We start from the raw sequence: 13017 nt of genomic DNA on the forward strand, positions 1-13017 counted from the left end.
CTTTGTTTAAAACAACCATCGGTAACTTACGTGCTGTTGCCTGTAGTGTTTCTTTGAGACATACAGACAAAATGGCAGCCGGCTCAAGTCAAGAAACCGTAGTCACGGCTATCAAAGGTTGTGCTATGTGTACTATGGTTTGTCTGTGTTTTTTTTCTTCATATTTTGGCCATGTCGTTGTCATTCAGTGGTTGTCGTTGGTTTATGGTTTATGTGTTACATATTTGTTTTTCGTTCATTTTTTTACTTAAATAAGGCCGTTAGTTTTCTCGTTTTAATTGTTTTACATTGTCTTATCGGGGCCTTTTATAGCTTACTATGCGGTATTGGCTTGTTCATTGTTGAAGGCCGTACGGTGACCTATAGTTGTTAATGTTAATGTTTGTGTCATTTTGGTCTTTTGTGGATAGTTGTCTCATTGGCAATCATACCACATCTTCTTTTCTATATTGTCAGTTTATTTTCGACTTATGACTTTTAATGCCGCTTTGGTCTTTCGTCTCCCTTTTATATGCTTGTATCTATTATAAAGAAAACTACAACCAAAGACGAGGAATTTCATTTTCTAATACAGAACATTTAAGTGCTTATTTGTTATATAGCCACTATAAACCTTTACTGGGAGTCAAACTGCTGTATTCTAAATTACAATTCACAGAAAAAAGTTGTTTTACCACCAGCAGTGTGATATAAATGCTATCCCTAGTTCAGATATCTAATCACTTATACAGACCAGAATGTAGGGCTTTACGACCACGACAATTGGAAACATTGCACAGACTACAGTCATGTGATCATGGCTAGAGTATACTGTCGATTAGGATCACAGATGTTTTTTTCTTGGCTTTTGTTTAGAGATGTTTTGAGTTTTAAGCAGCAGGACAAGACGTTTCTTTCAAAACAGGGTTCTTTTGACATTAGTCCCAGAAGTGCACTAATATTTCAGTTGTTTATGTCCCTTCATAAAATAGATGAACATGGCAAAAGTGTATTTTGTAATGAAGATGATGTCCAATGGTGATGGTTAAAGCTCGCTATATGTGGTACACAAACATATGACCACCACTCTATTGCAAGACACAACATGTTTAATGTCCGGAGTTTAACATTGATATTCGCAATATCATTACAGGATTCGTGGCTTAAGAATTTTGTCGTGTTCTTTAAACAATACGGACCATAACTGACATTCGACATTTGCTAAAACTTACACTTGCGAACATACGCATTCCAGCCAATGTTCAGAACGTTTTTATAACGTTCCCACATAACAAAAGTCATTTTAGGTCTGAATTACTGATTAAAGTAATGTATATTTAGTGATATATATGTCAATATATCCCGCATAAAAAATGTATGATCTTGCGTCACTTAGCTTGGAATTGAATAACCGAAACGTTCTTCGTTTTCAAACGAATAACAGGCTATTCTTCCATAAAACATACCTTTTTAAAGTTTCAAGTTAATATTAAAATGATTTATTTTCCTATTGATACAAATTTATTTCATAGAAATCGTCATGACATTGTAAAAACTCAACAATGTATGTTTTGAAATAATTCGTGTTGTCTGTTTTGCATGTAGCGTATTTAACGTATATGGCTTAAAGTTAAGTTTTCACTTGCATTGGTGTATACTAGATGGTTATATGAATAAATACATATTTTGTCATAATTTTCTATAAATTTTGTTAAGTTTTGACAGACGTTGTTCTTATTATTTGAAAAAAAAACAACATCATTTAAAATTGAAAACTACCACCGTTTTGTTCAGTCGCATACGTGTGATCGGAAATCTCGTATACTGATGGATTTTCACTTTTTGGATGAAAAACCAATAAGGAAGAAAATAAATTTAAGTTTTCAATCATTCTACTATAAAAAGGGTATTTAAATTGGAGCTAGATATTATACAATTACAGTGACTGTCTTTTGATGAGGTATAATCAATTTTATTTTTCCTTGTAAACGACGTATGTCCTTTGATCAAGATTTCTGAAAAAAATGCACCATATTTTCATTTGACGACCAGAAGAATCTTAAAGTTCACATATATGATATAGCCGTGTACCATTTTTAACGATTCAATTTTTATAAATCCGACTTTGGTCACCGGCCTATTATTCAAACTATCCATTTCATTATTCAAAATTGACTATTTCTCAATGTTCACGCGTATTTTGATATTTTTAAGTCCTTCGTTACTCCTGTAATATAAGTTGCGGAACATATTAACAATATACCTTTTGTTCCTCTCGTAATAAGCTTTCGATTGAGGTATAATATATATCTGAAATTAGGGGCTGAAGGGTCCTACCAGTCCATTCTATTATTAAAAATATCAATTTCATTATTCAAAATTGGCTATTTCTTAATTTTCACGCGTATTTTGGCATTTATTCCCTCAGTAGTTTCTGTTATGGTCATTGCGGCACATGGTGGTTATACTCAGTTTATTCCTCCATCCATAAGCTTTTATTTGGTGTATAACTTTTTTTTTAAATAAGAAGCTGACGGGTTGCAGCAGTCTATTCCATTATTCAAAATAAGTTATTTCTCAATGTTCACGCGTATTTCGATATTTAAAGTCCTTCGATACTTCTGTAATATCCGTTGCGGAACATATTGACTATATACCTTTTGTTCATCACTTAATAAGCTTTCGATCGAGGTATAATATATATCTGTAATAAGAGGTTGAAAGGTCCTGCCAGTCCATTCCATTATTCAAAATATCCATTTCATTATTCAAAATTGGCTATTTCCCAATGTTCTGGCGAATTTCAATATTTAAGTCTTGGGTTACTTCTGTAATATGCGTTGCGGAACATATTGACTATATTCATTTGCCAGTCCACTCTTGATAAGCTTTCGATTGAGTTATAATATATATCCGTAGTTAGAGGCTGCAGGGTCCTACCAGTTCATCCCATTCTTCAAAATATCCATTTCATTATTCAAAATTGGATATTTCTCAATGTTCACGCGTATTTCGATATTTAAGTCCTTCGTTACTCCTCTAATATGCGTTGCGGAACATATTGACTATATAACACTCTTTATAAGCTTTCGATTGAGGTATAAAATATATCTGTAATTAGGGACCGAAGGGTCCTATCAGTCCATTCCATTATTCAAAATATCCATTTCATTATTCAAAATTGGCCAACATGTTTAACCCCGCCACATTATTTATGCATGTCTCTGTCCCAAGTCAGAAGGCTGCAATTTAGTGGTTGTAGTTTTTTTATGTTGTTTATGTGTTACATATTTGTTTTTAGTTCATTTTTTACATGAGGCCGTTAGTTTTCTTGTTTGAATGGTTTTACATTGTCTTATTGGGGCCTTTTATAGCTGACTATGCGGTACGGGCTTTGCTCATTGTTGAAGGTCGTACGGTGACCTATAATTGTTAATGTCTGTGTCATTTTGGTCTTTTGTGGATAGTTGTTTCATTGGCAATCATACCACATCTTCTTTTTTTATATTTCCTCATTTTTACGCATGTTGCGGTATTTAGGTCCTCCGTAAACCCTCTTATGGTCATTGCGAATCAAAATAAAGCTTAAGTGTCAATAGTCATTTTTTTGTATATTTATTTCACTATTCACCGCTTCAATTTGAATAATGAAACATAAACTATTTCATTATTCATTATTCATATTTTGATCGATATTGAAACTATTTCACAACTCTGTATTGAATAATGAATAATGAACTATGAATAATGGACGTATTTCAGCGCGGTGATTTGAAGAGCAATAAAAAAATTCGAGAGTCAAACAGTTTACGCTATACTACCGAATAAAAAAAAGTACTACATAAGATGAATTTCAACACCTATCAACCTAACCCGAAGCTGGGAATTCATATTACAAACAAATGGAAGTTTTTAACGACCTTGACTGGCTATACAGCCCTTGCACGGTCGGTATATAACACCCATGCTATTATATTACAAATGGAAGTTTTTAACGACCTTGACTGGCTATACAGCCCTTGCACGGTCGGTGTTTATTATATTACCGAGAAGCTACTTACTATTTATACTAGGAAAGCGGACACCGAGAAGCTACCTACTATTTATACTAGGAAAGCGGACCTCGACGAGAGCACCCTAGCAACAACTGTACAGGAAAAGCGTCTGATAGCAACCGAGGATAAAGGGCCGTTTTTAACAATAAAAAATGTCAAATGGGGAACATTCATAGCGAAATCATAGTAGTACATAGTTAAAACAAAATAGTTCCTACGGATAGGTGTTACTATAGAACTATGTAGAATATAATTTAGTTATTAAGGTATCAAATTTAATGAAAGGTGGAAGACTGCGGGTCCTTGTAGAACACATATTTTATGTTCATTTGCGTCGATTGCGATCTAGCTGTTTCGCTGTGTACAGTACTAACAATTAAGATAAACTTATGTTTAATTTGCTTAATTGCGATTCATATTCATTTTATATTCCATGTAAACAAGTATGGACACAGACGCAAATTGTCAGTGGGGTTAAAGGTCGTTACAAATTATGTATTGAAAGCTAGACTGGAAATGTGTATTAACAAATTGAGATGATGTGTACATGTCTTCATTCAAATGCATTGACTGATAAAAAAGGGGGCTTCAACTTCCACCCCTCTCTATGAATTAGTTGTTTGAGTGTTTGAATATGGAGTTTGTAAATAAATAGCTGCACTCTAAGCGCATGATATGTCTTGATTCCTTTAAAGCTTGCTTAAAGGTTGAACTATTTTGTTTTGTACAATTATTAGTCTATTTGTTTTCTCATTTCATTTGTTTTATATTTGTCATTTTAAGGTCTTTTAAAGATGACTGTGCTGTATGAGCTTTTGTCATTGTTGAAGGCTATTTGGGGACCTGTAGTTGTTAATCTTGTTTTAAATTTTGGAATGTAGCTGAAGTCAACAGACATAGACAATTCACCCAAGTTTTATAAAATGATGTGGAAGTGTTTATGTGAATAATTAAGATGGGAAATAAGGAAAGTGTCAAAGTGACAACAACCCAACCATAGAGTAGACAACAGCTGAAGGCCTCCAATGGGTTTTCAATGTAGCCAGAAACTCCTGCACTTATAGGTGTCCAAAAACTATAAAATCCCTTATTTTTTTTCAGCATATATAAAAATTCATAACACAGAAATGTATAATCTGAAATTTATTACAATCAAAAGGGACCTTAGGTCAATAGTGTAAACAATTCCCCAAAGTTTAATTAAAGGTGATGGATGCATTTTTGTGTTATTGTTCAAAATTGGAAAATTCTCTCTTTTTTAAGGATAAAATCTCTCTTCATAACATGGAAATGAAAATTCTAAAATTTATAAAATCGATGTGGAGCTAATGTCAATAGATATAAACATTTCAACAAAGTTTCTTGAGAGTAGGGGGAAGTGTTTTCTAGGTATTGTCTGAAGTGTGGATGATGGACTGATAGACAACAGTATACTATAATATGTTGTGTGTGAGGCATTGGTATAATAAAATGGTTTTGAATGAATAATGATTAGAAACTGTTTAATGCAGTTATTGAGGGAACGACAGTGAAGAAATTGCTGAGATCAATGCGTTTGAATCCTAAGAATTCAATTTTTGTTGAAATGAAACAAAGTTCAATTTTTGGCCCTTTGGATCTTAATGTAGACCAAACGGGACAATCCTGTGCAATTGAATATTTCTGGCTATTGGCAATACTGTGCAATTGAAAATTTCTTGCTATTGCGCAATATTGTGCAATTAAATATTTCTTGCTATTGTGCAATACTGTGCAATTAAAAATTTCTTGATATTGCACAATACTGTGCAATTGGAGATTTCTTGCTAGTGTGCAATACTGTGCAATTGAACATTTCTTGCTATTGAACAATACTGTGCAATTGAAGATTTCTTGCTATTGCAGAATACTCGGCGCAATTGAAAATTTCTTGCTATTGCACAATACTTAGTATAATAATTTTTGACCCCGATTTGGACCAACTTGAAAACTGGGCCCATAATCAAAAATCTAAGTACATGTTAAGACTCACCATATGAAAGAACCCCAAGAATTCAATTTTTATTAAAATCAAGCTTATTTTAATTTTGGACCCTTTGCACTTTAATGTAGACCAATTAGAAAACAGGACCTAAAATTAAGAATTTGGACATGGTTAGATTTGGCATATCAAAGAAGCACAATGCCGTAATTCATTTTTTTGATGAAATCAAACAAAGTTTAATTTTGGCCCCTTATTCCTTGGGACCAAAACTCCAAAATTAATCCAAACCTTCCTTTTGTGGTCATAAACCTTTATAGATTTCTATTAACTTATACTAAAGTTATTGTTCAAAAACCAAGAAAAATGCTTATTTGGGGCCTGTTTTTGGCCCCTAAATCCTACACTGTTGGAATTAAAATTACCAAAATCTATCCCAACCCTCCTTATGTGGCCATAGACCTTCTGTTTACCAATACTTAAGTTATCGAGCAAAAACCAAGAACAATGCTAATTTGGCCCCTTATTCCTAAACTGTTGAGACCAAAATACCCCAGATCAATCCCACCCTTCCTTTCATGGTCATAAATCTTGTGTCTAAATTTCATATATTTCTATTTTACTTTTACTGAAGTTAGAGTGCAAAAACCGAATGTCTTTGGATGAAGACGATGATGCCAACGTGATACCAATGTACAACCAAAAAGTTTTCAATTTTTGCGGTTGTATAAAATTGATCTCAAATCAAATTTTTAATGGAGTTTGCAACAGTAATTATTCAACTACTCATTTTAATACATCATAAAGTATTAAAGTGTAAATGTCATAATGGTATTAAATATTATGGTACAGTTTCAGAACAATTGAAATACTTATACACAACTTTTTGTATTCCATGTAAAATAAATTATCTAAAAGTGAAAGTACAAGTGTGGTATATATGTGTTATGACAAATGTGTTGTGTGTATATATATAAACTACTAACTAAACTGAAAGTGGGACTGGCTTTACGTCACAGACACATTCAAACGTCATATGGGTCATTTTCAAAAAATGTCGAATTTTCAGTACACCCATGCTATTTTTTTTTTTAAATTTCTGATGGAAATTTCAGTTGTAATGGTTTAAATGACATTAATAATAAACACACAGGTCTTACATCTATTTTCATAAGATAAAAAAAACCAGGAGAGTGTACTTTTTTCATGTCTATGCTGTAACCAATAATTTTGATTTATTACACGAAGAGTATGCTTGAAAAAAGTGCAATAAGGTGTTGGAAACCAAATTCACAATAGAAAACCATAATAATTTCACCTGACACGTACCTCCCTGTTACAAATGAAATAAAGAGATAAATAAACTAACTAATGAGGGATTTACTTGCTATTGGGTTTAATTGAAAGGGTAAAAAAATGCCGAACAATATAAATTGCTATACTGGTGGTAATTTTTACAACCTTTGAAAACCAATTTCGAGAGGCATTTTTCAGTACAACCTAGAACATTGGTAAACAATCTATTATTTTACAGAATGAATTTATATAGAAGTTTATTCTCTTGAAAATCATCTAATTGGCTACGTAAAACCAGCTTAACATTTTATCTTACCTTTTCTTAATAACTCAAAATTTCTTATGAAAATGGTAACAGGATAGACAAAGTGTTGTACCACCGATCAAAAAATGTTTCAAGAAATTCTTGTACGACATCATTAAGATTGCATCTTTTAATATGTTGTTTTAATAGTGTTTGTTTTGTTCTGCTGATGTAGAGGGTTGTTTGAATAAGTAACTTTTAATAACTTTTTCAATTTCAAAATTCGACATTTTTTTAAAATGACCCATATAGAGGTCAACAAATTCTAAGAAAAACTTTCCGCTCCCGAGTGTATGATTCTGACATCAGTATATAATTAGTTCAAATTCCATGAGACAAAGAAAAAAGAATAAATCCTAGACTACCAAACAAAATGGTGAGATGCCAGGTTTATGCGCGTCACGTTTGGCCTCGGCGTTTGGCGGGGTCAGACGTGTTTCTATATCTCGATCGACTCTACCGATTCACTTTTCTCATAAATAGAATGTCCAGAATAACTGTGTGTTGTTTTTAAGTACGTTTTTACGATATAACATTTTACGCACTATTGATATCCCTAAAATATTAAAACCCATGAATAAGATAAATAAATATGATCTCGGTTACATACCTACATTTGTATCTTATAGTGGTTCAAAAGAGCGATTAACTGTACAATGTGCAAAAAGATATCAGAATTTATTATGATTTGTTATTTTTCTTTTGTTTATTCTAAAGCAAAATTGTAATACTACAATAGTAGAGGGGGATTATGTTTTCTGGTCCGTTCTTCCGTCGTACCGTTCGTTCGTTCGTTCGTTCGTCCGTCCCGCTTCAGGTTAAAGCTTTTGGTCAAGGTAGATTTTTATGAAGTTAAAGTCCTAGGAAACATTTTCCCTATTATATGATCTTTCTAATTTTAATGCAAATAAGAGTTTATAGCCCAATTTCACGGTCCACTGAACATAGAAAATGATGGTGCGAGCGGGGCAGGGGCATCCGTGTACTGGACACATTCTTGTTTTGCATATTTTTCTCTTTATTTTTTGACATATTTTTTTCTGTTCCTTATTTTTGTATTGGCCCAATCAGAGTACATTATTCTCTATTTTGTAAACCCCATCAAAACCACGACTCTGGATAATCAAAATGTAAAGCAAACTATCAAGCGTAATTGTTAAAGTCTGAAGTCTTTTTTTTAATTCATGATTGCAGATTTAAAATGGTAACGAAATACAGACCTTTAAATCCCTTTTTCCAACTCAATCAATGAAATATTGGAATACTCACAGAAATTAGAGTAAAACCGACCGACTAATTAAAGGCTGTCTTAGTTTTATTTTGTAGATACAACAACAATGTATACTGAAAACATTGTTGAAATGTATGTGGGTCAAACGTTCTCACGGTAACAACGAATCTATATATTAAGAGTTTTGTCTTATTAACTATATTAAGGGATTAACTGAGTATATTGAAAAGTTATATTTCCGTCGAGCATAGCATCTAGGTAGAAAGGGATTTTGAAGAGAGAATACTTTCATTTCATAGTATAATTTGCGCTCTCGATGGATCTTCAACACAGGGAGACAATCCCGCACCAAGAGACGGGCTTCATCTTTATTGTTTTTAAACAAAAATGTGTATTAGTTCAGAGAAAATGGACGTCTTACTAAAATCCGAAACATATAAATGAACCAAATTTACTTAATTTACTTAAGTACAATGTATTTTATCATCGAGAAAAAAGTTACATGCATCAAATTCATTTAGACTATTAGACCAACTCCAGTAGGATCCCCTACAGTATAAACGACTTAACAGCGACTCGTCCTATATGCTACAAGATACAGAACCAACTAGTGGAGATACAATCAGCCATCTACTACACACATGGGGGCAACAGAACAAGGGGTGGCCACAGACTAAGACAGATAAGAGCTACTAAGGAAGTAGAAGAAGAAGAAGAAGAAGAAGAAGAAGAAGAAGAAGAAGAAGAAGAAGAAGAAGAAGAAGAAGAAGAAGAAGAAGAAGAAGAAGAAGAAGAAGAAGAAGAAGAAGAAGAAGAAGAAGAAGAAGAAGAAGAAGAAGAAGAAGAAGAAGAAGAAGAAGAAGAAGAAGAAGAAGAAGAAGAAGAAGAAGAAGAAGAAGAAGAAGAAGAAGAAGAAGAAGAAGAAGAAGAAGAAGAAGAAGAAGAAGAAGAGGAGGAAATGGACGGAGTATATTGCCAGTCACTTTCTGATAGAAGATAATTTATTGAGTTTGCCTTAAGTATAACAATCCGGCACAGCACAACATCAGGTTTGAAACATGCCCCGGGAATTATCAAGAATACTAACTGGTAAAAGAAAGGTAAAGCCCAGCAAAAGCCTCGAAATATGTCCAAAAAATAACACAATAATGATTATGAATTTTCACGTCTGAATATTAAAGGAAAGTATGATATTGTTGTAACATTGGCAATCTCACAGGTGATAGGACCTGCCGATGGAATAGGTCACATTTAACAGCTTGAAAATATGTGCAAAGGTGGTAAAATTTATTAGAAATGTATGGTACAAAGATTTAATAAAGTTCATTTTATATGCTTATTCTTTTTCGTCTGCTATCTTTCCTTGTGTTCCCGGCGGTGTTTTAATCCACAACATTTTTCCTCTTTTGACACTTTGATATTTTTACTTTTCCAACACACCACACGAAACCAAACCGATACTGGAAAGGTTTTTAGTTTCACTAGAGGTAGACCAAGCTATTTAAAAAAAGTTAGGAGGGAGGGGGAGGGGTCCAACCCTATGTCTCCATTCAAATGCATTGACCGTCAAACAAAAGGGGACATTCCAACTCCCGGAACCACCCTCTGTATCTACCACTGACCACGTACGCAATACATTAAGATGGATGTACATCTATGCATTTCTAATACTAGAAATTACATGAAAAAGGGGGTGGGGCAAAACACCAGCAGAATTCCTATGAATTAAAGTTTGAAGTGTTGCACCCGAGTTGTAATCAAACCACGTATGCACCTTCATTTCTTTTTTAATATATAAAACCTAGGAATCTGTCTCTATATTCAAATGCCCTCATTGTCGTCATTTAATCCATGATGGCCTTATCATCATATATATCACAGGACTTACATGTTAATTGTGAATTTATTTTCGCCCTGAAAATGCATGAAATATTGACCACTGGACGTTAAGCAACCAGCTACCAATCTATCAATAGAGTTTTTTTTCTATTTACAGACGGTTATAATCGTTATAAATTGTTTCTTAATATCAACATAACAATTTAATTATTATCGGTCATTACACTACACGTTTATTATGTAAATGCACGGTAAACTATATGACGTAGACATCTCTCGATTTCTCAAAAATCATTGTACTCAATTAGGCTAGCCCCTGCGATAAACCGCTACCAACAACTTGAGTGATCACTTAATTAGGGGATACAAATTGATAAAAGCGACCAGCTTAAAGGTCGTTATCGAGAAAAGGAAATCCATATACTGTACTTATCCCATTGTAAAACTAGGTTCAATCCTTCAAATGTTATCATTTCTTGATTTTCTGAAAATGCGTCGTAAAATAAGACACGCCCATTTCTCTCATTTTACACAAAGAGATACTGCACAACTGTTCGTCAGTGTTAGTTTAGATTTGAAATTGATAGCGTAAAGGATGCATTTTAATATTGTCTTCGTTTGTGTTGTGATAAGTTTATATGGTAAGTATGTAAACATGTTTATCATTGTTTTAATTATATATAGACTAAAAAATTGTAAGCTTTTGTGAAGAAATGATTGGACGATTTACTTTGATGACCTGTTATTTGAAAACATGGGTCCGTGATGGGACGCTTGGTGCAAAAAATGTGGAAATGTTGGTTGTATACGCAAACTTGACTACTTAAATATCGAGAAATTAATAAACAAACTTTTGTATTCTCAGTTAAAAGCTAGTGCATAGCATAATGTACGTGCATACATCATATATATATATATAACATGTTTTGTCGTCTGACGTGCATGTCTGATACGAAAATATATAACCTATACAATCTTCAACATTTTGACTTTGTCTGATACTATATATATATATATATATTAGATAAGAAATGCATACATAACAGGAGAGGAGGTCCATTCGTCGCACATGAGCTCACTCTAGCTACACCAACACATGCAACAGCTTGGTTCAAACAAATGATGATCAATACAGATCAATACATTCAATCATCAATATTTTAGTACAAATTACGCATGAGGTAATTGTTGCATCCTAAACATTTAAATATTTCAAATTCTTTACATTAAATGTTATCATACTTTTTATGTATCACGACATCTTTTTATTGATGCACACATTTAGTTAAGGCCACACCAATTTAATTTCTTGTTCTACGGATTTTTGGACTCCAAAATTTGGGGCGAGCGAGCGATTTAAAAATTTAAATAAAAAAATATTTATTTTGCAAATTCTTGAGGCGAAGCTTGAAATGTAAAGGCGAGCGATTATAATATTTTTTGGTAAACATAAAATAGCAGGTTTCGACAATATTAAAACTCGATTTATCACTTGTACTTTTACATTTCTTTAATTTCTGAAGTATTTTCCCCTGTTCACCAAGAAATAATTAAATCTGGTCTATGTTTGTGTGACTGACAATGATACAATTCTCCATCTAAGTCATATTCAGTTTGGGAGCAACCCCTTAATGTTATAAATATCCCTTTTTCATGTTTTATGAGTGATCAATATAAGTTATAATATATTTATTTGTACAAAAGGGCTCATATTTTCTCAAAAAAACTATACATCTATCTCGTATTAAATGGTCAAAATATGTCCAAGAATTTTGTAATATTCCTGGACTTTAACTATGTTAACACATTTACATTAAAACAGTTAAATATTATTCAAAATAAGTGGACCCCTCTTTTAGAAAAAAAGTTTTTAAAATATGATGCAACTCTCCTCTTTTTGAGTACAAAATTCTAAGTTTTCAAAGGTTTTGAATAGAAGAACTACATGTATACTTGGTATTTCTATTTTCTTTTCTACATCAATAAAATGACCCTTTGTCTGAGGGAGGGTTGTTCTTAACCCGATAATAACAAACACAGGTAAAAGTACGACCTTTTACCCGGGGCTTTGAAACAGACCAAAACAGCAAGCTATACAGGGTCCCAAATTTATTAGCGTACACAATTCAAACAGGAAAACCAACAATCTAATTTATATATCCAAACGGGAAAATACCAATGAACAACATCAATAAACGATAACTGCTGAACGACAGGCCCCTGAATCAATCAGGACAGGTGCATTAACATGCAGCGGCTATGGATAGTTTTGTTTCGCCAGCATACAATATAATTGCCGTTGAAGGCAAATCCTTCAGAAGTTCTTTGTACTTTATTCTAACAACGAACATAT

The sequence above is a fragment of the Mytilus trossulus genome, chromosome 14 (genome assembly GCF_036588685.1).
Source record: "Mytilus trossulus isolate FHL-02 chromosome 14, PNRI_Mtr1.1.1.hap1, whole genome shotgun sequence".
Classification (NCBI taxonomy): domain Eukaryota; kingdom Metazoa; phylum Mollusca; class Bivalvia; order Mytilida; family Mytilidae; genus Mytilus; species Mytilus trossulus.